The sequence below is a fragment of the Balaenoptera musculus genome, chromosome 2, assembly GCF_009873245.2.
Source record: "Balaenoptera musculus isolate JJ_BM4_2016_0621 chromosome 2, mBalMus1.pri.v3, whole genome shotgun sequence".
Taxonomy (NCBI): Eukaryota; Metazoa; Chordata; class Mammalia; order Artiodactyla; family Balaenopteridae; genus Balaenoptera; species Balaenoptera musculus.
Genome location: NC_045786.1, coordinates 113,292,559 through 113,319,909, shown reverse-complemented (window position 1 = coordinate 113,319,909; position 27,351 = coordinate 113,292,559).

Here is a 27,351-nt window from a genome sequence, read left to right as displayed (position 1 = left end):
TTCAGCTTTCGCTGTGTTTTTATCCTTTTCTCTGAGCCTCTTCAGTGGCAAAAAGCTTCAGCTTGCTTTCTCTGTCATATTCCCATCTGCCACTTCTAAACCTCATTTGTATTCCTTCTAGTTTGTAATCTGATCACTTTTATCCTTTATAACAGACTTTAGACTCAGTTTTTTAATTCAAATTGGAAATTCAGTATAAGAAGTGGTTTTCTTTTTCTCTTCTCCTTCTAGTTTTCAAATATTTTGCTTCTGGTCACTTAAAAAATTATGACGGATGGATGAGTGGGTGGATGGATAGACAGATAAATAGATAGAATATTATCCATATTATATTTGTGTCCTTGTGGTTTGGGAGCATCTTTCAAGGGGCCCATGGCTGGTGACCACACAGAACTACTCCAATACTTGCTATGCGTTCTATATCCAATGCAAGTCTATGAAGCACCTGTTCTCTGCCCACATACCAACTAATAAACAAAGTCTCCCCCTCTTCTAATTAGTATACTCTCTATAGAGCCATAGACTTTCTCCTCATATTTAGTAACAAATCAAAAGAAAAATTAAATAAAAACTACCCCCAAGGTTTGAGCCAATTATATATATATAACACTTCCTAAATTAAATGAACTCCTTTTCCTTTCAGATTCCCTCTACAGCATTCTTTTGTGCATTCAATCATTCATTTCATAAGCAGTTAGTAAAAATCTGTCATGTGCTAGACGCTGGATATAGGAAAGAGCTGGGGAGGTGGCTGACATGTACAGGAAACGCTTAAAAGTATGCAGTTCCCACCTTTAAAGTCCTGTATTCTTAATGAAGTACTAAAAAATTACACATCATATGTTGTATTAATCAGGGTTCTCCAGAGAAACAGAATCAATAAAATGTGTATAGAGAGAGAGATTTATTTTAAGGAATTGGCTCACGGAATTGTGGAGGCTGCAAAGTCCAAGATTCTACAGGGTGAGCCAGCAGGCGAGAGACCCAGGAAGGAGTTGCAATTTGAGTCCAAAGGCCGTCTGCTGGCAGAATTCCCTTTTCTCCTGGACAGGTCAGCCTTTTTAAAATTAAAGCCTTCAACAGATTGGATGAGGCTCACCACATTATGGAGGGTAATCTGCTTAATCAAAGCCTACTGATTTAAATGTTAATCTTATCTAAGAAATATCTTCACAGAACCATCCAGAATACTGTTTGACCAAATATCTGGTAGTGTGGCCTCGCCAAGTGAACACATAAGATTAACCATTGTGTATGTGAAACAATCAGAGAACAATATAAGTCAATCTATATTAAATACGATAAACTGAAGGGTCAAATCATAGGTGATAAGAGTGTTAACATTTACTGAGCACTATTAGATGCCAGATCCTCAGCAGAAATTAGTTAATACTCACATTAAACCTTTGGTACATTATATATAATATCTGCTTTTACAGGTGAAGAAGATGAAGCCCAGAGAGTTTGAATAATTTGTCCAAGATCACTCAGCGAGTATTCTAACCCAGAGAAGTGTGGCAACAAAGTCCTTGGAAAGCTAGGCAATATAGTATTCCAGGTGCACAAGGAGGGTAGTGGGGGAAAGCTTGGCTTGGTAACATTAAAATTTCTTCCCCTAGAATGTAAATTGGTGCAGCCACTATGGAAAACTGTACGGAGGTTCCTTAAAAAACTAAAAATAGAGCTACCATATGATCCAGAAATCCCACTCCTGGGCATATATCCAGAGAAAACTCTAATTCAAAAAGATACATGCATCCCCTATGTTCATAGCAGCACTATTTACAATAGCCAAGACATGGAAACCACCCAAGTGCCCATCAACAGATGACTGGCTTAAGATGTGGTCTATATATAAAATGGAATATTACTCAGTCATAAAAAAGAATGAAATATTGCCATTTGCAGCAACATGGATGGACCTAGAGATTATCATACTAAGTAAGGTAAATCAGAGAAAGACAAATACTATATATTACCACTTATATGTGGAATCTAAAATATAATACAAATGAATCTATATACAAAACAGAAACAGACTCAGACATAGAAAACAAACTTCCGGTTACCAAAGGGGAAAGGGAAGTGGGAAGGGATAAATTAGGAGTATGGGATTAACAGATATTAACTACTGTACATAAAATAGATAAGCAACAAGGATTTACTGTATAGCACAGGGAATTATATTCAATATCTTGTAATAAGCTACTATGGAAAATAATCTAAAAAAAAATATATATATATATACAGATATGTGTATATATGTATAACGGAATCACTTTGTGGTACACCTGAAACTAACACAATATTGTAAATCAACTGTACTTCAATATTTTTTTAAAAAGTTCTTCCCCTAGAGTGAGGAAACATCCTTTTTCTAACTCATGATGTTATAATCTAATTTTTCACTAACTGATTCTTTATGTGTGTATATCTTCCTTAGGAATAGAATTCCACATATTCATGAATAAGCATGTAACCACATGTGCATGATAAATAAAAGTAAGATTTAATTACTATTCTAGCATGTTTCATTATATGTTTTAACCAATAGTCATGGACAGAGGTATTTAAATTCCTTTTTTGAGGTGGGGGGAGGGAGGGAGACTAACCAAAAACATATCTTCTTAAATAGGACATCTTGATAGCTTTCAATTTTTTGAAATTACAATAATCTTATAATGAACATTCTCACGTGTATAGCTCATCATGTCCTTATGGTAAACAAATAGAAGTAGAAACATTTTATCAAAGTAGTATTTTAGTGTGATATTAATTTCCCTTTACCTGAGGTTAATTGAGTTAATACCTTTTCATATGTTTATTGGACATTTAGATATTCTTTTTATAAAGTGCCTGTTCAAGTCTTTTTGGCCCATTTTTCTATTTGGGTTAACAGTATTTTTAAATTAATCTGGATGAGTTCTTTACATATTTGGATGAGTTCTTTATATATTGCAAGTATACTCTCCCACTCTCTGGCTTTCTTTTCACTCTCTTATTGTTATCTTTTGCTGAACAAAAGTCCTTAATTTTAACTTAAGCATTTTTATCCATCTTTTTATTTAGAGTTAGTGCTTTTTGTGTCCTGCTTAAAAATCCTTGCTTCCTCATGAAGATATTCTTCTCTGTTTTCTTCTAGAAGTTTTATTTTTTATGTCTTGTAGAAGGTTTTTCACACCTACAACTACGATCAATCTGGAACTGACATTTGTGAATGATGTGAGGTATTTATTGTAAAATAAAACACAGATGCAGAAAAATCACACAAACAAATGTAAAGCTTAGTCAATTATTGAGTCAAAGACCACCCAGGTCATGAAATAGAACTTTACCTACCACACCTGGAGCCCCTCCATGTCCCCCTTCCAGGTCTAAAACCTCTCTCAGATCCTGACTATTGAGTGCTTCTCATCTCTCTCTTTCTGTTTTTCATATCTTTTTTATTTAAAAAAATTTTCCTTCATCTCACCTATTTCTCTTAAAGCATTGTCTGTTAGACTTATTTATCGTGTGTTCCTTCTAGCTTAGTGTTTGTCTGAAATTATTTTTTCTTTTATTTCTAATTCTTTCTTTTTTAACTACTTTACTGAGGTATGACTGACATAGAAAAAAGCTGTATATATTTAATTTGTACAACTTGATGAGTTTGGAGATAGTATACATTCATGAAACAATTGCCACATTCTATGACATCAACATATCCAGCACTTCCAAAAGTTTCCTCTTGTTCTTTATTACCATCATTATTATTATTCTGTGATAAGAACACTTAAGATCTACCCTGTCAACAAATTTTTAAGTATACAATACAGTATTATTAATTATAGGCAGTTTGCTTTACAGTAAATTTCTTGTGTAACTAAAACTTTGTACCCTTTGACTAATACCACCCCATTTCCCCCTCCCTCCAGCCCCTGGCACCACCAGTCTACTCTCTGCTTCTATAAGTTTAGCTATTTTGGATTCCTCATATCAGTAGTATCATGTGGTATTTCTCCTTCTGTGTCTGGCTTATTTCACTTACCCTAATGTCCTCCAGGTTCATCCATGTTGTCACAAACGGCAAGATTTCCTTCTTTTTTAAGGCTAAATAATATTTTATTTTATTAAATATCACATTTGCTTTATTCATTTGTCAATGGACATTTAGGTTGCTTCCATGTCTTGACTAGTGTGAATAGTGCTGCAAAGAATATGAGAGTGCAGATATCTCTTTGAGATTCTGATTTCAGGTTCCTTTGATGTAAATCCAGATGCGGGATTGCTGGATCATATGGTAGTTCTAATTCTTTCTGAGTCCTGTCACCTCATTTCTATGTTTTTCTAATTCTGATTTGTGAAGTTGTTTTCTTTTTTCATGTCTTATATTTTCTCCATGTCTTTTAGCTCGCACTGAAATAGGAGTTTACAGATTTCATCTATTCTGTTCACATGTCTTTCTGGTCTGGTTTAATTGTCTGTAAGGATGATTTTTTTTCTTATCATTTTGCGTGAGATTTTACCTCAATCATTTCTGTGGCTTATTCCTCATGTGAACTTAGTTTTCCTAAACTTTGTTTTATTTTGTTCGTTTTAATTAATTTTTATTGGAGTATAGTTGCTTTACAATGTTGTGTTAGTTTCTACTGTATAGCAAAGTGAATCAGCTATACGTATACATATATCCTCTTTTTTTTGATTTCCTTCCCATTTAGGTCATCACAGAGCACTGAGTAGAGTTCCCTGAGCTATACAGTAGGTTCTCATTAGTTATCTATTTTATACATAGTACCAATAGTGTATATATGTCAATCCCAATCTCCCTGTTCATCCCACCCCCCCCTTTCCCCCTTGGTATCCATACATTTGTTCTCCTGTGTCTGTGTTTCTATTTATGCTTTGCAAATAAGATCATCTATACCATTTTCTCTAGATTCCACATATGTTCGTTAATATACGATATTTGTTTTTCTCTTTCTGACTTCACTCTGTATGACAGTGTCTAGGTCCATCCACTTTTGTATGGAGGCATAATTCAGGGCAGCTTTTCTAACTTCATAGAGCTCCCTCTTCTGTTGCTTTCTTGTAGTATTCAAAAACACAGCAGCTTACTTTCTGAGATTTCCAGAGTCTGTCCCCATCTCCCACTTCTATCTTGACCTGTTGTTTCCTTCATCTGTTATGTTATCCCTGTTCTGCTCATCTGGGTCGCAGTCCAGGAAGAGAATCCTGGATGATCAGTTTTGAGAATTCACAAGGGCTAGATTTTCCATCCTCTTCAGACCTTACCATTGTCCCCTTGGCCTAACCCATTATTAGAGTGAGCAAAACGCCTCCCAGATGGGATATGTCATTTTCATGGATTGCAACTTGGCCCATCAGGCTTTTCAGTAAATACCTATAAGTGACTTCGAAGATCTCCTCTTCTCAAGTCAGTCAAACAATGCTTTGCTTCCCACTGCATTCCCCCCTGAAGATGCAGGTCCTATGCAGATACTATGACAGTTGGTATTCTTCCTACTTGCTTGTATTTTGAAATTCATAGGGATATGTTATATCTCAGGTTGAGATTGCCAGAAGCATCTGCTGAGATGGAGTTTAGAGGGCAAAATGTTTACTAGGAAACAACACAGATAAAAGGAATGAGAGGAAGTAGGACTGGGCAGAAGGAGATGGAGAACTGCAAGGCAAGTCTGACAATGCTGCCAACAGCCCAGCAGGGGGTGTCTGGAGCAAATACTGCTTGTCAGAATCGTCCCAAGCCAGGTCAAAATGGCCAAAAGTTTATACCTCATCTCATCTGCTCATTGGATGTGGGCTACCCTGAAAATGTGTGATTACAGGCAAAGCAACTCTCTGCAGCTGAGGCATATTCTGAAGCAGCTGAGAGCTCCCCATAGCTGGGCAGGAAGTCTTTCCTTGGAGAGTGTATCTCTGTGTCTCATACATTGTCACTTAGTTTTGTTGTAAATATTTTCTGCTGCAATTTTATTTGGAATTGCACTGACTCTACAGATGAATTCAGGAGAATTTACAACTTTAAAATACTGAGTTGTCTAATTCATGGAAATGATATATTTCTTTACTTGTTTAGTCTTACAGTTTTTATAAAGTCCTATAATTTTCTATATAAAAGTCTTGCATATCTTTTGTTAGGTTTTTCTCCTAGTTATTTAATGGTTTTGGTGATGTGATATTATTTTTAAATTTCATTTTCTAATTGCTGCCCTATATATATATATAAGATTTTGTATATTGATCTTATACCTAGTGACCTTCCTAAATTCACTCTCATCAGTGTTTCTTCAGATTCATTTGGATTTTCTAGACACATAATCATGTTACATGCAAATAATAATTTATCTGTTTGTTTCCTATCTTTATACATAGTATTTCTTTTATTTGCACTTTTCTCTGTCTAGGATTTCCAGGAAATGTTGAATAAAAGTGATGACAGAGGCATCTGTCTCTTTCCTGGTATCAAAGGGAAAGCTTTCAATATTTCACCATTAAATATCATTTTACTGTATGTTTTTTGACAATACATATTTTCAGATTAAAGTTTTCCTCTATTCCTAAGTTTTTAAAATAATAATTTTAAGTATTAAATTTTACCAACTATGTGTTCTTCAACTTATGAGAAAATCATTTTATTTTTCTCCATCATACTATTAATGTGAGTTACATTGACTGATATTTTTAATATTGAAGCAACCTTGTATTTGTAGAATAAAAGTAAGCTGATTGTGACATAGTATCTTTTTTATAAATTGCTAGATTCCATTTGCAACTATCTTGTTTAGAACTTTTCCATCTGTGTTCACAGAAAGACTGGGTTTTCTTTCTTACAATGTCTTTATCATGTTTGCATATCCAGGTCATGTTAACCACATAAAATATATTGAGAAAAGTTACTTTTTTTTTTCTATTCTCTGGAAGAATATAAGAAGGATGTTATTTCTTAGAAAGCCCAGAGATAAACCCACCCACCTATGGGCACCTAACCTATGACAAAGGAGGCAAGAATATACAATGGAGAAAAGAAAGCCTCTTCAGTAAGTGGTGCTGGGAAAACTGGACAGCTACATGTAAAAGAATGAAATTAGAACACTCCCTAACACCATACACAAAAATAAACTCAAAATGGATTAAAGACCTAAATGTAAGGCCAGACACTATAAAACTCTTAGGGGAAAACATAGGCAGAATACTCTTTGACATAAATCGCAGCAAGATATTTTTTGACCCACCTTCTAGAGTAATGAGGATAAAAACAAAAATAAACAGATGGGACCTAATGAAACTTAAAAGCTTTTGCACAGCAAAGGAAACCATAAACAAGACGAAAAGACAACCCACAGAATGGGAGAAAATATTTGCAAATGAAGCAACTGACAAAGGATTAATCTCCAAAATATACAAGCAGCTCATGCAGCTCAATATCAAAAAAACAAACAACCCAATCCAAAAATGGGCAGAAGACCTAAACAGACATTTCTCCAAAGAATATATACAGATTGCCAACAAACACATGAAAGGATGCTCAACATCACTAATCATTAGAGAAATGCAAATCAAAACTACAATGAGGTATCCTCTCACGCCACTCAGAATGGCTATCATCAAAAAATCTACAAACAATAAGTGCTGGAGAGGGTGTGGAGAAAAGGGAACCCTCCTGCACTGTTGGTGGGAATGTAAATTGATACAGCCACGATGGAGAACAGTATGGAGGTTCCATAAAAAGCTAAAATTAGAGCTACCATATGATCCAGCAATCCTACTACTGGGCATATACCCAGAAAAAAAACATAATTCAAAAATACACATGCACTCCAATGTTCATTGCAGCACTATTTACAATATCCAGGACATGGAAGCTACCTAAATGCCCATCAACAGAGGAATGGATAAAGAAGATGTGGTATATATATACAATGGAATATTACTCAGCCATAAAAAGGAATGAAATTAGGTCATCTGTAGAGATATGGATGGACCTAGAGTCTGTCATACAGAGTGAAGTAAGTCAGAAAGAGAAAAACAAATATCATATATTAATGCATATATGAGGAATCTAGAAAAAATGGTATAGATGATCTTATTGGCAAAGCAGAAATAGAGACAACAGATGTAGAGAACAAACGTATGGACACCAAGGGTGGGGGGGGGGGCGTGGGATGAATTGGGAGATGCAGATTGACATATATACACTACTGATACTATATATAAAATAGATTACCTACTGTATAGCTCAGGGAACTCTATTCAGTGCTCTGTGGTGACCTAAATGGGAAGGAAATCAAAAAAAGAGGGGTTATATGTATACATATAGCTGATTCACTTTGTTGTACAGTAGAAACTAATACAACATTGTAAAGCAACTATACTCCAATAAAAATTTTTTTAAAAAAAGAGAAATAAGTAAATAAATAAATAGATAGATAGATAACCAACAAGGACCTACTGTACAACACAGGGAATGCTGCTCAATATTCTAACCTAAATGGGAAGAGAATTTGAAAAAGAATAGATACATGTATATGTATAACTGAATCACTTTGCTGTACACCTGAAACTAACACAACATTGTTAATCAACTATACTCCAATATTAAATAAAAATTTAGAAAAAAAAAGATTAGGGGAAGTTGAGCAATCTAGGCTTGTCGATATCTACATGGGAAGATGTTTCCTTTAATAACTGTAAAACTACTCGGATTCTCCATTTCTTGATTTATCATTTTTGGTAAATTGATAAATTGTTGTTATTTTTCAGGATTTGGTGTCCATTTTATCTACATTTTCAAAATTATTCACATTAAGTTCTTTATAATACCCTCCTACTTTTTTATAAATTTTGTAGGATGTGTAGTGCTGTCCTCTTTTTAATTCTGGATATTAATTTTGTGCTTTCACTCTTCTATTTCCTTATCAGTCTTCCTAGAAGTTTATCAATTTGACTTATCTTCTCTAAGAACCAAATTTGGCATTTTTATTCTCTCCATTGTATGTTTGCTTTTTACTTCTTTAATTTCTGTTCTTATCATCATAGTTTCCTTCCTTCTACTTTCTTTGGCATCAATTTTAAATAGTATTTCAGTTTCTTAAAGTAGATAATGGTCATTGCTTTTTCAGCAATATAAGCTTTTTTAAGGCTATTAATGTTCCTTTTTACATGGCTTTAGCTATATCCTACAATAAGTTGTGCTATGTCATATTTTCATTATCTTTCAGTTCAAAATATTTTCTAGTTTCCATTGTACTGTCTTCTTTGACCCTTGCATAGTTAAGTACTTTATTTCCAAAAATTTCGGCCTTTTCTTGTTATCTTTCTGTTCTTGTCTAGCTTAATTGCATTGAGGCCTGAGAACATAATCTATACAAGTCTGTCTTTTAAAATTTGTTGAGAAATGTTTTATGGCTCGGCATCTGTTAAATTTTGGTAATGTTCCATGTTGCTTGAAAAAAAGCATACTCTGTTGATTGCAGTATTCTATATCTGTTGATGGCACCAATTTTTTTAGTTTCATTAACCATATCATTAAGATCTTCACTTATAATTATTTGTGTGTGTGTGTGTGTCTTTTAGTTCTATCAATTACTGACTGATGTGTTTTGGAGTCTCCCACTATGATCATAGAGTTCTACATTTCTAATCTTAGTAATACCAAATTTTGCTTTGTATATTTTAAGCCTAGCTTATTAGGTGTGCACAAATTTATAATTGTGTTATCTTTAAGGTCCTTAGCCTCTTCTATCATTTTGAAATGTCTTTTTTCATTTCTAGAAATGTTTCTTGTCTTCAAGTTTACTCTGACTGACAGCAGTATAGCTTTCTTTTGTTTAGGGTTTGTATAGTATATCTTTGTCTATTCTTTTAACTTTCAGTTTTTCTTTGTCTTCATATTCAAGGTGTGTCTCTTCTAAGCTTTATATAGTTGGGTATAGTTATTTTTAAATATGGTTTGGTAACTTTTGTCTTTTGACTGTAGAATTTATTCCATTGACATTGAATATACTTACAGTTTAATTTGGGTTCATATTTATCAACTAATATTTTTCCTGTTTTACTTACCCCTTTTTTTTTTTTTTTTGGCCAAGGCCACGCAGCATGCGGGATCTTATTTCCCCAGCCAGGGATCGAACCTGCACCCCCTGCAGTGGGAGCACAGAGTCTTAACCACTGGACAGCCAAGGAAGTCCCTCTTTACCATTTCTTCAACCTGTTTTATGTTACTATTTCTCTCCTTCTTGTCTTTAATCAATAAAGTATATTTTTGTTCCATTTCCCCTCTATTAACTTGTTAATTATTATTCTACTAATCTTTTAGTTGTCACCCTCATTTACAGAATGCATTCTTGATTTCTTAGAATATAAATTAATTATTTTATCAATTCCCAGACAATGTTAGGTCCTTAGAATAGTTTAACTCCATTTACTTCACCATCACCTTTTAAATTATTTTTATTTTCATGCCTTTTAGTTATACATATATTTTAAGATCTATAAGCCATTATTATTATTATGTATAGCATATATTCCATTATATTTTCCCACCTATTTACCTCTTCTGTGGCTCTTCAGTTATTCCTGTATTTTTGTGTTTCCATCTGAGATGATTTTGCTTTTGCCTAAGTACCTATCTTTGGTACTTTGTTTAGTGCAAGTCTGTTTATTGAATAATCTTCTCATATTTTGTCTGGAAATATTTTCATTTCACCTTCTGTTTAAAGGATATTTTACTGGATATAGAATTCTATGTTGGCAGATATTTTCTTTCAGATCTGGAAATTCTGAATGTTACCTAATAACATTAGCTAATTTAAGCACAAGTGAGCTTATTAAAGTGGGTTTTGATGTCTGCAACTATGAACCTTGATGACTACAGGGTTGCAAATCACTAGTCAGGTGTCCTGTTGAATAATAATGATGAATTTTAATTATACCTTTATCATACTCTAATTTCTTATTCATACTTAAGATTGCTTCTAGATTATGTATCATATTTTACTGACTACTCCGTCTATTCTCAGTAAAGAAACAAGTTCCTTATTTTTTCTCTCTCTTACATTAAATATCTCATAATGCAGGTCCCTCTCACTTCACTACTTTTTCCAAATTTTACTGATATATTCCCTTCCATTTATTCTTCTGGGTAATCTTAAGAATTGTTTTATAAAGTTCCCACATAAGTGTCATTAGGGTTTTGATTTAAAAACAACATATTTGTAAATTAATTTATATTATATTTACAATATTGTCTTTACTCCAGCAATATTATGGCTTCTCAGTTATGGAAGTTGCATGTCTCTGAGAAGATGTGAGTGTGAGTATATATCTTGTACATTGCATCTTACTTTTGTTCATAGGTATAGAAGCTTTTGTTGATACTATAAATGAAATACTTTTCCACAGTATTTGTTAACTGGCGTTATACAGAAAAATCCATGCAGAGTTCTCTAATTAGTTATAATCACTTTTCCTTAATCCTTTTGGCTTTCAAGCTGGACAATCATATAACCAGAAAATAGGGATAATTTTGTCTTTTATTTCCCAAAACTTATGCCAATTTTCACACTAAATTAGTTATAACTTAAAAGAAAATATTAAATAAGAGTTATGAAATATGGCATATTCATAAAATGTAATGAACTACTGATCCACACTATGACATGGATGAACCTGAAAACATGCTAAGTGTAAGAAGTCTGTCATAAAAGACCAAATATTATACCATTACATTTATATGAAAGTCCAGAATAGGGAAATTTCTAGAGAGAGAAAACACATTAATTGTGGCTTAGGGTTGGAGGTGGGGAAGGAATGTGGGGATACAGGGGTAATAGCTAAAGGGTACAGGATTTCTTCTTGAGCTGAGTCTCAAATTAACTGTGGTGCTGGTTGCACATATATGTGAATATACTGAAAACCACTGCATTGTACACTTTAAAAGGATGAATTGTATGGCATGTGTATTAGATCTCAAAAAAAGCTTAAAAAAAAAAAAAAGAGTTTGACAACTTGCTTCTTTGTCTTGTCCTGACTTTAAAAGAAAAAATTCCAAGCTGGTATTTCAGTTCTATATAATTTTGCTTACAGTTTTATATAGCAAATCATTTTGCTCCAAGGTCTCATTCCCAACCTTCTGTGCTTTGATATATAGTGAAGAGGCTGGAATTCAAAAACTGCATTTCCTAGACACTCTTGCCAGCTGACTTCTGGCAGATTCTGCCAATGGAAGGCACTACTGGAAGACTGGAGGACAGAAGAAACAACACTCCTCCTCCTTCTGGTTTCTGATGACATTTCTGGCAGTAGAAGAAGCAGCGAGGACGATGTCAGCTTGCAGCAGCGGCAATGGCCCAAAGCAGCAGCAGTGGTGGTAAGTGCAGGATCCTGGGTCCTGCACAGCAGCTGCCTTCGAAAACCTTGAGCCCTTGTGGCTTAGTGCCCTTGACTGCCGGGAAGCGTTGTCCCTCAAGCCCCGAGGGTACTGTCGTTTACTGCAATTACTGGTTTTAGTAACCTCACCTTCCTCCAGTCCTTCCATTACGCTTGTAATCAATTCCCATATTAAACGTCTGTTTTACATATACAGAGTGGTTTCTGTTTCCTTGATTGAGCCCTAACTGATAGACAGAGTAAGGAATTTTTCCATTCAAATGCGAACAGTTCTCATCAGAATGGATGTTGAATTATGTCAAGTGCTCTTTTTGAATCGGTTAAGAGGATTGTATTGCTTTTCTCTATTGATATTAATGAAATTAATTACATTAAAAGATTTCCTAACATGGAATCATTTTCACACCTTTGGTTTAGGTTCCCCCAAAAGCAGAGCCCAATATAGGTACCTAGGTACAGGGTGTCTACTTGAGACATGATCCCAGGAAACTGGAGTGAGGGAGTGGGGAGAGTGAGACAGGGAAGGAGGAAAAGAAAAGGTGCATGGATGAGCTGATGACTACTGAGGGCAACTGGGGTTTAATTTCTTTTGGGGACCCTCAGAGGAATTGGGTATGATGCACCTTGGAATGCCTCCTCATTGACTTTTTATTTTTAATTAATTAATTTATTTATTTATTTTTGGCTGTGTTGGGTCTTTGTTTCTGTGCGAGGGCTTTCTCTAGTTGCGGCGAGCGGGGGCCACTCTTCATCACGGTGTGCAGGCCTCTCACTGTCACGGCCTCTCTTGTTGCGGAGCACAGGCTCCAGACGCGCAGGGTCAGTAGTTGTTGCTCACGGGCCCAGTTGCTCTGCGGCATGTGGGATCTTCCCAGACCAGGGCTCGAACCCGTGTCCCCTGCATTGGCAGGCAGATTCTCAACCACTGCGCCACCAGGGAAGCCCTCCTCATTGACTTTTAATCCCAATGATAGAATGTTGTCTCTGGGGACATAAATTCCTCTGCACCTCTGGGCCACACCTCTGGCTGTACCTCCGTATGTAGACTGAGCAAGCACCCAAGGCTTGGAGAAGTCCCGACGCAGATGAGCTGAAAGACCAGCTGTGGTGGGAGGCAGAGGCGGGCCAAGGGATGTGAGTGGAGCACCAAGGCAAATGCAACACCTGTGTTACAGAATAAACCTGCCTTAGTCCAGCTCATTTATTTTTTTTAATCTGATACTTTTGTATTCAAGTTAGTTTTATATGTGGTTTACTTTGAGCATTAGAGTTATTATAAAATGAATTGCGAAGCTTTGAAATATTTAAAATAATGTCTCTTTCATGAAAGTTTTCAACAACTGCTTGTAAAACTATCTGGATCCTGTGCTTTTCCAGAGCAAAGTCTCAGATGGCCATTTTTTGCATTTCAAGATGTGCCTTTCTTTGCTTCATTTGAACCAGCTATGAAAATAGGATGTGATTGGTCTACTTATGGGAACCAGCATAATTGTCCAAATGACCGGATCTCTACTTTTACAATTCATGTAAAAAAGAACTCACAAAGCAAAAATTTCCACTCCATTTAGATATAGATATAGATATAGATGTAGATCATTGACATAGATATGGATTTTTAACTGAGTTCATTTCTGTCAAGAAAAATAATATTGAGAGAGTACCCAGAGATCTTGCCCACCAAAAAAGTCACAAAGAATTGCTGAATTTCTGTTTATAATATTCACTAAAAACAACTGAATTCTTCACACTCAGCACTTGTATTACAGTGCATCAAGGCATGTAGAATATTCTTTATATAATAAAAAAAAGAAATATACCTGAGGAAAGAGGCAGCAATGCAAAGGTGGAGGGGTCCCTGGGGCATTAGCAAAAGATGTTTACATTTGGAGAAAGTTCATTTTTTTTCTTGTCATAAAAAACAAATTAAGATTTTGCATGAGATGTTTTGACTTTCCCTTCAGTGCAAAACCATTTTTCCTCGAATAATTTACCTAATAGACATGAAGAACTGCTATCAAGCCTTTTCTCCTCCAGTTATAGCAGCGAGAAAATTATTTTACATCAGCTGCTGACAACTAGTATCCCTCTCAGGGGCACATAATGAGAGAACTGTCAGGCAGGATGAGTGTCCAGTACAGAAATATTTAATTAATGCTCTCATCATGCCTCTAGGTAATTCTTCACAGAACTAAGGATATTAGAGAACACCCTCTGATCAGTCCAGGGAATTTTTTAAAAAGTTGCTGCTGAGAGAATTTCAGTTTTCATTTTTTTGAAATCCAAGTTACCTATAAAATTCTATGGACCTATTTTTAATATGCTTAAAATGATTTTGTAATTCAGAAATATTACATAACTTTTTTATTGTGGTAAAATATACACAACATAAAATTTATCATTTTAAGTGACATTACATTTACAATACTGCACAACCACCAACCCACTTCCAGAACTTTTTATCATCCGAAACAGAACATACCCCTTAGACAACATCCCCCCATTCTTCCCTCCCCCCAGCCTCTATTCTACTTTCTGTCTCTGTGAATTTGCCTATTCCAGGTCCCTATATAAGTGGAATCATACAACATTTGTCCTTTTGTGACTGGCTTATTTCAACTGGCATAGTGTTTTCAAGTTTCATCCATGTCATAGCATGCATCAGAACTTCAATTTTTTTTTTTAATTGAAGTATAGTTGATTTACAACGTTGTGTTAGCTTCAGGTGCACAGCTAAGTGATTCAGTTATACATATATATAAATCTATATTCTTTTTCAGATTCTTTTCCATTATAGGTTGTTACAAGATATTGAATATAGTTCCCCGTGCTATACAGTAGGTTCTTGTCTTTCATCTATTTTATATATAGTAGTGTGTATCTGCTAATCCCAAACTCCTAATTTACCCCTCCCACCCCCCGCTATCCACTCTGGTAACCGTAAGTTTGTTTTCTATGTCTGTGAGTCTATTTCTGTTTTATAAATAAGTTCATTTGTATCATTTTTTTAGATCCCACATATAAATGATATCATATGATATTTGTCTTTGTCTGTCTGTCTTACTTCACTTAGTATAACATGTTTAAAATTTTAAAGGAGTCAAATGCCATAGGATCGAGACTTAGTATCTTATATTTTAGATCTTATATTTATATTAAGAAAAATGCAGCAGAAAGCAACAGTGAATTCATTTCCACATAACCTTGTGGGAATTACTTGGTAATTAAAACATCACCTCCATATATTGGAAAACAGTAGTGCAATACGTGTGAGGTACTTATTCAGTATATTCACAAGGCTGGATGTTTGTTCAGGATTCACAGACCCCTGGTAATATTTCCACTGTCCCCAGTGTGGGAACCACCCATACTCTGGACAAGAACAAAGCCAGGCTGCTCTGTCTTAAATCAAGGCCTTTTTACTTTCTTGGAGAATCTTAGTCTCCACTCATAAGTTTGCTTATTGTTCACTGTAAAAACCATGTATAGCACCTCATTCCAAGGAGGAGCTTCTTCCCTCTGCTGTGCTCTACAAAATGCTGTCTACAGAAAACTGGGGCTCAGGGGTGGGAACTGAGAAAGGGGAGGTGGAGGTATAGGGTAGAAATGCCAAAAAGGTGTTAAACTAAAACCCAGATCTCTGGACGTCTAATGCAATGCTCTTGCCTTTCAAATAAGTAAACAAAGAAAGCATTAAAAAAGTGACTAGCCTTGAGTAAGTTAAAAGTCTCCACAATTTTCCCATCACCATCACTAATGGACAAGAATTTCTTCTATTCCTGGTGAAATTAACAGCATATCTAAAGATAAGAGTCCACCATGGTTGTAACTCCTGAAAACTGACTCTCCTTGGGCTTCTTTTGGTACATTTTTATCATGTTTAATAAAACCAAATTATAATATCACTCTTGACTTCACCTAACATTCTAAAAATCCAAAAGATTAACAATATTATAAAACTGGAAACCTTTAATCAATGACCCATTAGTTTTATAGGAGAAAAGTCTGAAGATTATTCTAGAAAACCTAAAGGTGATCATCTGGCATGACAGTGAATACACCCTGTATAAAAATATTGAGGGAAATAGATGTTTTTAATTTACAAACAGTAAAAGAACATTGTATTTGTAAACATTATTAAAAATCTCTTTTGAAAAACTATATGCCTAGAGAATTCAGTACTAATACAAAAATACTGCAGATCCTGTACCTACTACAAAGGGCATCCAGGAGACCATGGCTGGTGTTCAACTAACGCTCCCTGGAATGTCACCGTGACTGGTATTTGTTTTCACTGGTCAGGGTCCATGCCATACAAGTACTTTAACATTACTCCTGCAAGTCCCTCCAAAATAACCTCCACTCTCTGCCTCAGGCTCCATTCCCTAACCCTCCTAGTCAACACTAGGTGCAATCATGAAAGTCTTAGTGGTCCAAAGGAAAGATGCAATCATGGTGGATTCAGGGCACTGTCACAGGTCCAGGTAGAGACGCTTGATACAGAGACCCAGCCTACAGGTCATGACCTACACCTGCTTTCTGGGCCTTCAGCGCATTAGCAGGGTGACCTCATGATCTGGCCGGCTGTTAGGTCATCTTCCTGCAACAATACGTCACCTTTTCTCAGCACGGATCTCTGGCTCATTCTCCCGTGAACTAACAGCAGCCTCTGATGAGGCCAGTCCCTCCTAAGGATCTTCAGTAAGAGTTACAGCCACCCTCCTGCCACAGTAAAGAATTCTCCTTTATAGCAAGTCTAAATCACTCCTGTACTGTGCAGAACCCTTTTAATTGCAAATAACAGAAATTACTCAAATTAGCTTAAGCAAAAAAGGGAATTCATTGGCTGTGTGACTGAGATGTTCTGGGATAGGGCATCCAGGACTCAAGGCATGTCATCTGGCCTCTCTCATGTTCTCTCTCCCCTCTGCTTTCCTCTTCCTCTCAGAATCTCTCAATTAATGGGCCTCATTGCCTCCACCTGAGGCCAGGCTTCTCTGAGGCATGTGAGTTGGGGACAGGAGAACAAAATTCCAGGTAGGAACTTTATCTGGCCCAGTCTGGACCTCATGCCTCGTGCAGAGTGCAGAGTGGAGGGAGCATGATGTGCCAGCTGCTCGGGGTGGCACCCCCCTCCCAGACCACACGGGGAGGGGAGGAGTAGTGCCGCTCAGCTCTGCGCAGTCCCGCAGCACCAGCAGCTGGTCAGAAACTGAGGCTCTCAAGCCCCACTCCAGACCTACCGAATCAGAATCTGGATTTTTATCAAGATCCTCAGGTGATTCACATGCACATAAATATTGGAGAGGCTTTTCTCCTAGGAAGGGTGCCGTGGGGGAATGACTTCATTACAGGAGCGGGGAGAACAACGAGACATTCACTCAAACACAAGTGAGATGGACCGCAGCTTCTCTGTTTAGTCTTCAGGGAAAATGAAGGACTAGTCTTTGCTCTAAATATCATGAACTTTAATACCCATTTAAAAAAACATTTGTAGGTTTCCCTGAAGTTTCCTGTTCTTTATAGTTCTTATTCTCCTTTATCAAGGCTAATAGATAATTTAACTATTTTTACTCTTGCTTTTATTTTAGAAGTTATTTGCTATATCAGGATTTTTGTTAGGTGAGAGGAAGTCAACTTTATAAGTGTTTGTTTCTGTCACTGACTCTGGTTAAACTGTTCTACTTCCCACCTACATATCTGCTTCCTCCCACTAGAGGTAGCCTAGCGGTTATCAGCGTGGACCAGAAGCCAGGAGCTGGTTTGAATTCTAACTCTGCCACTTACTAGCTGTGTCACTTAAACTCTCTTAGCCTTGGTTTCCTCATCTGTAAAATGGGGCTCAGCATAGTTGTGGCGAGGATTACATGAACTAATGCTTGTACCCGGCATACAGTAGCACTCTGTATGCTTTTGTAACAAATAAATGTTTTTTATTTATTACACATCCCTAGTGCTGTTTGGTGGCTAATGTATAAAGTGAGCACTTGGAAAATATTTATCACTTGAGTGATTAAATTGCCAGACAAACTTCCTCATTTCATTCACATCTTCCTTCCCATTTCTGGTGAACCATTCCTTCTAAGCATGAGGTTGGGGAAGGAACTCTTCTAAACCAACAATAGCCCCACAAGCTGGTATCACCAAGGCTGACATGATATAACCAAAGCTCCTATAAAGTTCCTGTAACTTAAAAACTAAAAATCAGTCCGTGATCTATTAGCTAGAAAATATTTGTGGTCAAAAGTGGTTACCACCAAAAAATAGTTTGTTGTCCTTATCACTTTAATTCAGAGCCTAGAAAGTACAGATGTGTTCCTGTAGGAAGGTTACCCACTCTGCTTCCCTTATGAGGCTGTTGGAAGGATTAAATGATTAATATATGAGAACTGCTCAGATAATCCCTGGCTTAAAGCAAGTAATCAATAAATGCCAGCTATTATCACCACAAGAGTCTTCCACATATAAGTTGAGGAGGTACGGAGTTACAATGACTGTGGCAGGCAACAACACCCCAAGGTGCAATTCCTCCTCCCACATCCCTAGCCAATACAACCAACCCACCACACACACACACCCACACACACACTCCCCTCCACAACCAAGAGAAGTGGGTGTTAAAGGAAGGATAAGAACAATTTTAAAAGATCCCTAAGGTGTATGGTCTGAATTATTTGGACTAGCTCTGCTGTGATCTTAGCCAACTTATGCTCTGACCTAATTTCTCTACCAGAAAAAAAAAAAAGCCAATTTATTAAAGGCTTTTTGATGCTCATGTGAAAGATGCTGTAGACTGGAAAGTGTTCTACAGATTAACAACCTTCCTAACCATTTTAAATATTAGCAAATGTGCCAGTTCACACAGTGCCATGGTTTTAGTAACCTGGGAACTACCGCAATTTGTTCAAACAGTAGCTATTATTTCCGGATGCTAATCAGTACCATTTACCTTCGGAGCCTGGAAAATGTGTGGCCTGTGCAACTGCGCCATCTGCTGGCCCTAGAGATTCCAACTTGGCCGAGGGGCAAGGATGTTTGTCCAGCGCAGCTGGTGCATGAGCCAACTAGAGAATCGCAGAGGCCAAAGCTGTTTCCACCACCACATAACCTGGTGTTAAATTATCACAGTGAACACACTGTGTTTGCTTTTTGAAAGGAAAGTGATTTGTTTAAGTGAGTGTGTATGATATTAAAATAGTTATTCTTTGTGCTTACATTATCATCTAGGGAGAAAAAGATTATTTACTGCATCTCAGAAATGAAATGGCCCTAAGAAATCATCTATTCCAAAGGTCTCATTTTACACATGAGAAAAATGAGGTTTCAGAAGCCACACAACTTTCCCAAGGTACTCAGCCAGTAGCAGCAGGACATGACCCCAAGGCTCGGGCCTGGACACTTAGTCCTGCTACCCTGCGGAAAGTGAAGGAGGGCCAAAACAGAGCAAACTTCCCAACCAGTTTCCTGAGATTCCTGCACACATCTTACTGACACGGGCACTTTAAGCATCCTTTGCAAAGAACCATAACTTCTCATCTTATATCCACTTTTCACTTTTTATAAAAAAACTTTCACCTCTGGTCGTAGCCAAAAGCAAAAGCCCTTTTAATGGCTTTATTGCACTTATCAAAAACAGAAAAAAAAGAACACTTTTTTTTATGATTATTTTCACTTCTTGAAAAGGCAAAGAAGTTTAATGACAACATCTGTCATGCCATTCAACAGCAGATGCCAGTCTCTCACTGGGCAGACACCAGAACGGAAGCAAGGACATTCAGGACAGAAACACTAAACTCTTACTGATCTAGCCAGAGGGAGATCTCTTTTAGCTTATACAGGCCAACTATTTTTAAAAAATCAGACTTAGTTCAACACTACTTATTTGCCTGGGTCACCTGCCACCCGACCAGGAGCACACACCCAATTTGGGCACAGGTACGGAGAAACGCTAGTGCCATCCGATAGAGGGCAGTAGTGCACAGATACTCGTAACCACCCTGCTCTGCTCTTCCTATTCAGGGAGAAAAAGGGGCACGTGTATATATTCTTGCAGCTCTGAGATTTTTCTTCTGAGAGTGGAGCCAATCATTTATCAGATGCCGAAATTAATCTTAAAAGCCAATGATCTGACAAGGACAAATATTAATCATTAAGTTTTCTTATTTCCCCCAGCTCATGACTCCAGTTCCATATTCTGCCCCAAGCCTCCCAAATCAAAGTTCTTTTACAACATGACACAGACGAGACTTGGATCCATCTGTAAACAAGGCTGACGATTTTCTCGCCACCTAGCAAAACAAAAAACGCTAAACACAATCCAAAAAATCCCCAAGGGGAATAGCTTCAAGAATCTTGAAAATCATCCCTATTTTTGTTTGTAACGTGTGAAATTATTACAAGTATGTTCACCAAGAGGACTATTGATGGATGACTCACAATTTAGCTAAATTCAATGAACCACACACTGTGCCTATCCCAGTAGGTGACTCATGCATTTTTTATTTCAAGTATCAAGTGTTTGCCAAAAACAGTATTTAAAAAAAGTAATGAAAATTGTTCTGAAAAAGCTCATGAATAGGGTAGGACTACCCACCGACAGCCTCATTTGTGCTCTGACCACTTACGTGGGATTTGGTGGGTCTGCTCTAGCCGCGCGCGACTGAGAGCGCACTCCCTACGGCAACGCTGGCAGGCAGAGAGCACGTTTCTTACTCACTGGGCAGGGTTACCTGCCCACTGCCATGTCTCAGCAAAGACTCTGGATATTTGTGGGTTCCTTAATAATGTACTTATGTGTTTGGGGGTACACGCAGGTTTTGCTAAAATATATTGAAAATACATACATTCAATTCCTATTTGTCTTCTATTGAGCTTTCCTTTCTTTTTCCTATGTTTTTAATTTTGAAAACCTAATTATCAGAAAACATGGAGGGATGAAAGGTCACCCAGAGGAAATAATGAAAATAACTGCTGGTAAAGAACGGTTAAGGGGCAGAGACTTTATTCTGACTATGAATGTTTCCCTGTGCACCTGTTACTAGGCTATTCCCAAAGCCCTCAGTAAGATTCACTTTCTCAGCCTGCCTCTCTGATCAACCAAAAGAAAAGTTTATAGCCTCCACTGACCTTTTGATTGTCCCTCCCAAAAAATATACTGAGTTTGCTCATCATCTAAGAATATGCTTGTAAAGCTCAGAAAGGCATTATTGCATATTAGTTTGGGTGTTTTAATAGATTTTTAAAGCTTTGAGGTATTTCAAGGGAAAAGATTTTAACCCTTACAAAGTTCCCAGTACTGCTACTATTTATTCCTAAAGATTATCATGCTTTTAAATCACTAACAATGACCGTTTTTTAAGGTCATGTGTTGGCACTTCATTTCACTCATGATTTTGCTCATCATTTCAGGCAAATGGTAATGATGTCCTTTTCAAGTCCCTAGAGACCTTTCTCCCCCCACACACTGTGGACATCCCTTCTTCCTTTAACCAGGTTTTCAAAAAAGAAGTGCAGCAGGAGCTTATTAGGCTGACCAAATGTTTTGTATTTTATGGTCACTCCTTTATGGGGTTTTGATCTGCTGTTGCTTAGCAACATTTACATAGATATAATTTCCATCTAGTGGTGAAATCAATATTTTTGGCCTCTGTTAATATCAAGATATGTTGATCTCTCAATATGCTACACAGCAAAGGATACTTGGGCTCTATTTTATCCTTAGAAGGAGAAAGAAAAAAAAAAGAGCCTCTCTGAGAAGATTTTTCCTTCTTACATGTATCTCCTCTGTTCTGTATTATCAATTGCTGCATAACAAACCAATCCAAAATTTAGTAGCCAAAAACAACTCTCTTAGAGTTCCATGGTTTGACTAGGTTCAACCTGATGGTTGTGGCTTTTGATCTTTCATGCAATCTCAGTCAGATGACAGCAAGGGGCTGGAGTCTTCTGAAAGCCAGACTGGGCTGGACATCCACAATGGCTTCTTTTCTCATGTGCCTGGTGCTTGGGCTGGGATGGCTGGAGAGCTGGAGGCTGACCCAACTTCTCTCTTTCCACACAGCTAGCTTGGCTTCACAGCACTGGCTTGTAGCGATAGGATGGGTGAGAGAGAAAGTGGGAGTGAGCCACTCATGGGAAGGAATATTTTATCACTGACAGTTTTTCAGAATTGCCCGTGCATGGTAATAATAAAAAGCAGACTGACTTTTTGTTGGTTTTAATATTGTTTCTAAATTCTCAACAGACAATGCGCCCTATACTCTAGGTGGACCACTCCCACTGTCTCAGTACACCACTGCTTTCCAACATGGCTGTCTCTGGACAGTTGGAGTTCTTGTCTGGCTTCGTTTAGAGATGGCATTCCAGGAGGACAGGTGAAAACTCTGAGCCTTCTTATGACCTAGACTCGGAGTGTCCCATCCACTCCATTCTATGGGTCAAAAGCAAGTCTCACAGCCATTCTAGAGGCCTGGGGAGAAGACTGAACAAGTGTGAGTACTGGAAAGCAGACTTCATGGGGGCCATCTTTGGAGACAAGCCACCATATTCTCCATTACCATTTGTAGTTCAGAACCACGTGATTATTTAACCAAAACTGGAGGTGACTGGATTTCAACTAAGGAACCTACAACAACTTTAAAAGAACTTGGCTAAAGGAGATTTTAAATCCAAGATTTTATTGATCTTTGGGATCCTCTGATGGATTTTCCTTAATTATTTCTTGCTGAGATAACAGAACTTCGAGTACATAGTGCCAACCTGTTGCCATGACTTCTGAGTCAAATTTATTTCACCTTAATCTTGAGCCAAAATTCTTCCAAAGGGTTGTAGTCATAGCTCAACTCCATTTATCATTTATATTCATCTGACCAATTGGGAACTTTCCAGAACCATATCACTCCATTATGACCCAAAATTGCTCACAGAGGTCCCAGGCCAGCTGTGAATAGAATCTTCAGGTTTCCCAAACTCATACATTATGACCAATGTAAAGGTCAAGACCCTAGAGGCTTAGGTATTTCTTGAAAATAGCAATAGTGAACCCTTCTTCTTCTCCAGGCACTGTTTTCTGTGGTTCACATATGTTAACTCATCTAAAGCTCTTATCAACCCTACAAGGTAGTAGCCATTATTATTCTCATTTACAGATGAGGAAACTCATCTCTCATTTACAGATGAGGCCAAAAGAGGTTAAGGAATTTGTCTCAGATCCCACAGGTAACAATCAGAAGAACCAATGCAGTCTGATTCTAGAACCCAAGCTCTTAATAGCCATGCTGTGATACTCCATAAATCACAGAGTAGGTATCGCTGGGCAAGAAAGGGTATGTCTATGATTACACACCAAATCCTTAGGAAAAGTTTCTGCAGCCAGTGTTAAAGCAGCCATTGAGGGATACTAACAACATGACTTGCTCCCCACTTACAAACAGGTCAATATTTACTGAAGGAGACAAGATGAATAGCCTAGTAGTAAGTGATGTTACCAGATGGTACTCTGTATAAGTCCTGAAATATGTGCTGATTTAGACTGTGAGTGCTGGAGGAATCCAGGTGGGGTCAGAGAAGACATCATGACACTGGACAGAGCACTTTCTCATTCAGCCAAATTTCAGAACTTGTGTGATCTTTTCACACATGCCTTGCCATCTGTGACTTTCAGTCCCTCTATAACTACATGATTAATATGGAGGGAGCCTGGCTCTATAAAATCAGATGCCTGGCTTTATAGAGCAGCCTGATTTCGGTAGACCTCCCTCACAAAGATGCTATCAGTCTGCACTGTTAGGATACATGAAACAATAATAAAGATGAACATTTTTTGAGGTAACATTGGTTTATAACATTACATAATTTCATGGGTACAATAGTATATTTCGACTTCTGTATACACTACAGTGTGCTCAGCACTGAAAGTTTTGTTTCCATCTGTCACCCTACAGTTGACCCCCCTTTATCCATTTTGCCCTCCTCCACCCCCTTCCAAGGGATGTGACTTACTGCCTCAGAGAACAGTTATCTCGAAGAGGGAAAGCTGAGCCCTCAACTGATTCCTTCACTAAAAAAGAAGCCTGGCTTGGCTCAGGGAATAAATTACCCTCATGGCTGTCAGATTCAAAGCTCCAAATCTGGTTCTGACCTTGTGCTGGTCAGTTGATTTGCAGAAAGAACAGAAAATAAAGGCAAAGGCCTTACAGGTGAATAACAACACTGAAAATGCATTAAATCTATTATTCTGTGGCACAAAAACACCAAGCAGATACTGCATTTGGGTGAAAGCAATCCTTCAAGAGCACTGACCTACTCAAATGTAGCTCCTTTAAAGAATATTCTGAGTGTGTTTTAAATTAGGATCCATTCATATTTTTACCAATGAGTCACAAACTAAAAAACAGCATTGGGGGGAAAAAAGCTAAGATATGTAACAAGGAACAACGCTGCTTTGCTGCCTCTGTGGGGAGAATAAAGTATGACCATCATTATGAAATTAAGTTGATTTATTCCTATCATATCTAATAGGACTACTTGAAGAAAAATCATAAAGTGTCAGCAAATAATGATTCCTACTTCAATGGTAAATAAATACCTGTCACAATGATATTAAATTGTTCAAGACTAGACTCTAAAAGCATAATAAATTATTGCAGATCTTAAACTTTGAGCCCAGATCATATTGCAATGAAATGCCTTCTTTTAGGAGATTTAAAAGAATCAGTTATATTAATTGAGACTTCCTTAAAAATAGATTCAGCAAATGCTTCTTGTTTTCTAAGCCCCTCATTAGCATGGACATTTAACAGTCAAATTCAAAATTCATCAACACATTTGATTTAACAACAGCTATCATAAGAGCACATCTTTTAATATTATATCTTTTATGATCTTTATGAAAATCTCCAGTTATTGAAAAGTATACTTTTTCATTAGCAAATGAACTTAACAAAAGTATATATCAAATTTTTAAAGCACTAAAAGTATCTCACAAAGAAGAAATCAAGATAAAGCCGATGCAAAAAACAGATAAAAGATTAGGCAGATCACTTAACCTATTAAAACAATTATGTAATTACATCATTATAAGAAACATAATTATGTTCTTGATGCTATTAATTGCATCAGTGCCACTTAATTAACACTAGATGTTATAAGGAAAACAATCCATTTATCTTTAAAGTTTACGGAAGAGCAAAAACCTTTTTATTTCAAATTCCCAACAAACACCAAACATTCTAAGTCACAGAGTTCCAATGGTCTTAATGATCTAGTTTTAGTTAAAAGTAAAAATTCCATTTAAATCCAACCACAGGAAAGAAAACGGGGGTGGGAGGTTGCCAACTTTGGCTCTAGGTTTATTACTATGCTTTGATTATCGAGAAACTTTTAGCTCAGCTGTCATAATTCTAGGAAAGATTTTCATCACCATGTCACAGAAAAATTATGTTCTGGTGCAAGCTTAGAACTGTCTTATTGTTCTTTCCATACTTTTAAAAACTGCATTCAAGACTTGTCTTTATGATCTGCTGCCTGGAATCCAGCATTCTACACTTTTCAGAGGACCATGGGTCTGGATAAATATATTATGGTCTTCTAGCTGGCACTCTGGAGTCACCATGCCTGGCTTCTGCTCATGGATTCACTGAGTGACTCCCTCTATGACTCTGGAAGTCCTTTAAAAACTTAACATGAGAGGGAGGGTGGGAGGGAGACACAAGAGGGAGGAGATATGGAGATATATGTATATGTAGAGCTGATTCACTTTGCTATAAAGCAGAAATTAACACACCATTGTAAAGCAATTATACTCCAATAAAGATGTTAAAAAAAAAACTTAACATGATTCTTTCATCTATAAAGTAAAAATAAATTCATCTATCTTCTCGCCCAGAATTATGTAAGGCTCTGGGAAAATACAGAAATCATAACTTCTTACCTCATTTATGATTCTTTGTAGAAGGAAGTAAAGTTCTCTGGAAAAATTAAGGCTGAATTTTGCATAATTTTTAAAATACCAATAATAATGGCCTCAGCAATCTTTTTTCAGTTACATTTAAAACCCTATAAGAAGTTATACAGGCCCAAACTGGAAATGACCCAAACGTCCATCAACAGGAAAGTAGATAAACAAGTTGTAGCATATACATACAATGAAATAGTACTCAACCATTAAAGAATGAACTACTGGGCTTCCCTGGTGGCGCAGTGGTTGAGAATCTGCCTGCCAATGCAGGGGACACGGGTTCGAATCCTGGTCTGGGAAGATCCCACATGCCGCGGAGCGACTGGGCCCGTGAGCCACAACTACTGAGCCTGCGCATCTGGAGCCTGTGCTCCGCAACAAGAGAGGCCGCGATAGTGAGAGGCCCGCACACCGCGATGAAGAGTGGCCCCCGCTTGCCACAACTAGAGAAAGCCCTCGCACAGAAATGAAGACCCAACACAGCCAAAATTAAAAAAATAAAATAAAATAAAAAGAATGAACTACTGATACACAAAACAACATGGACAAATCTCAAAAACATTATGCTAATTAAAAGAAGCCAGACTCAAACGAATACATACTATGTAATTCAAATTATATGAAAGCCAAATACAGGTAAAACCAATCTATAGAGACAGAAATGAGATAGTGGTTGCAAAGCAGGTAGAATAACTGACTAGAAAAGAGCACAAGGGAAGGGGGTTATAAATGTTCTATACCTTGTTTGGATGTATACAGTTATCAAAATTCATCAATGTGAGCACTGAAAATCTGTGTTTTATTGTATGTTACTTACATGTCAACAAAATAATCCTATATGAGTTATAATTTGCTGAGAACTTTTCCCCAGACCATAAAGAATTGATTTGGAGCTAATAACAGTATTTACCTCTAGGGAAAAGAAATGAGAACCAGAATTAGAGTTATTGGTCAAAGAGGACTCTAGGTTTATCTGTAATATTTTTCATCAGTTTAGCACCTTGTCCTTT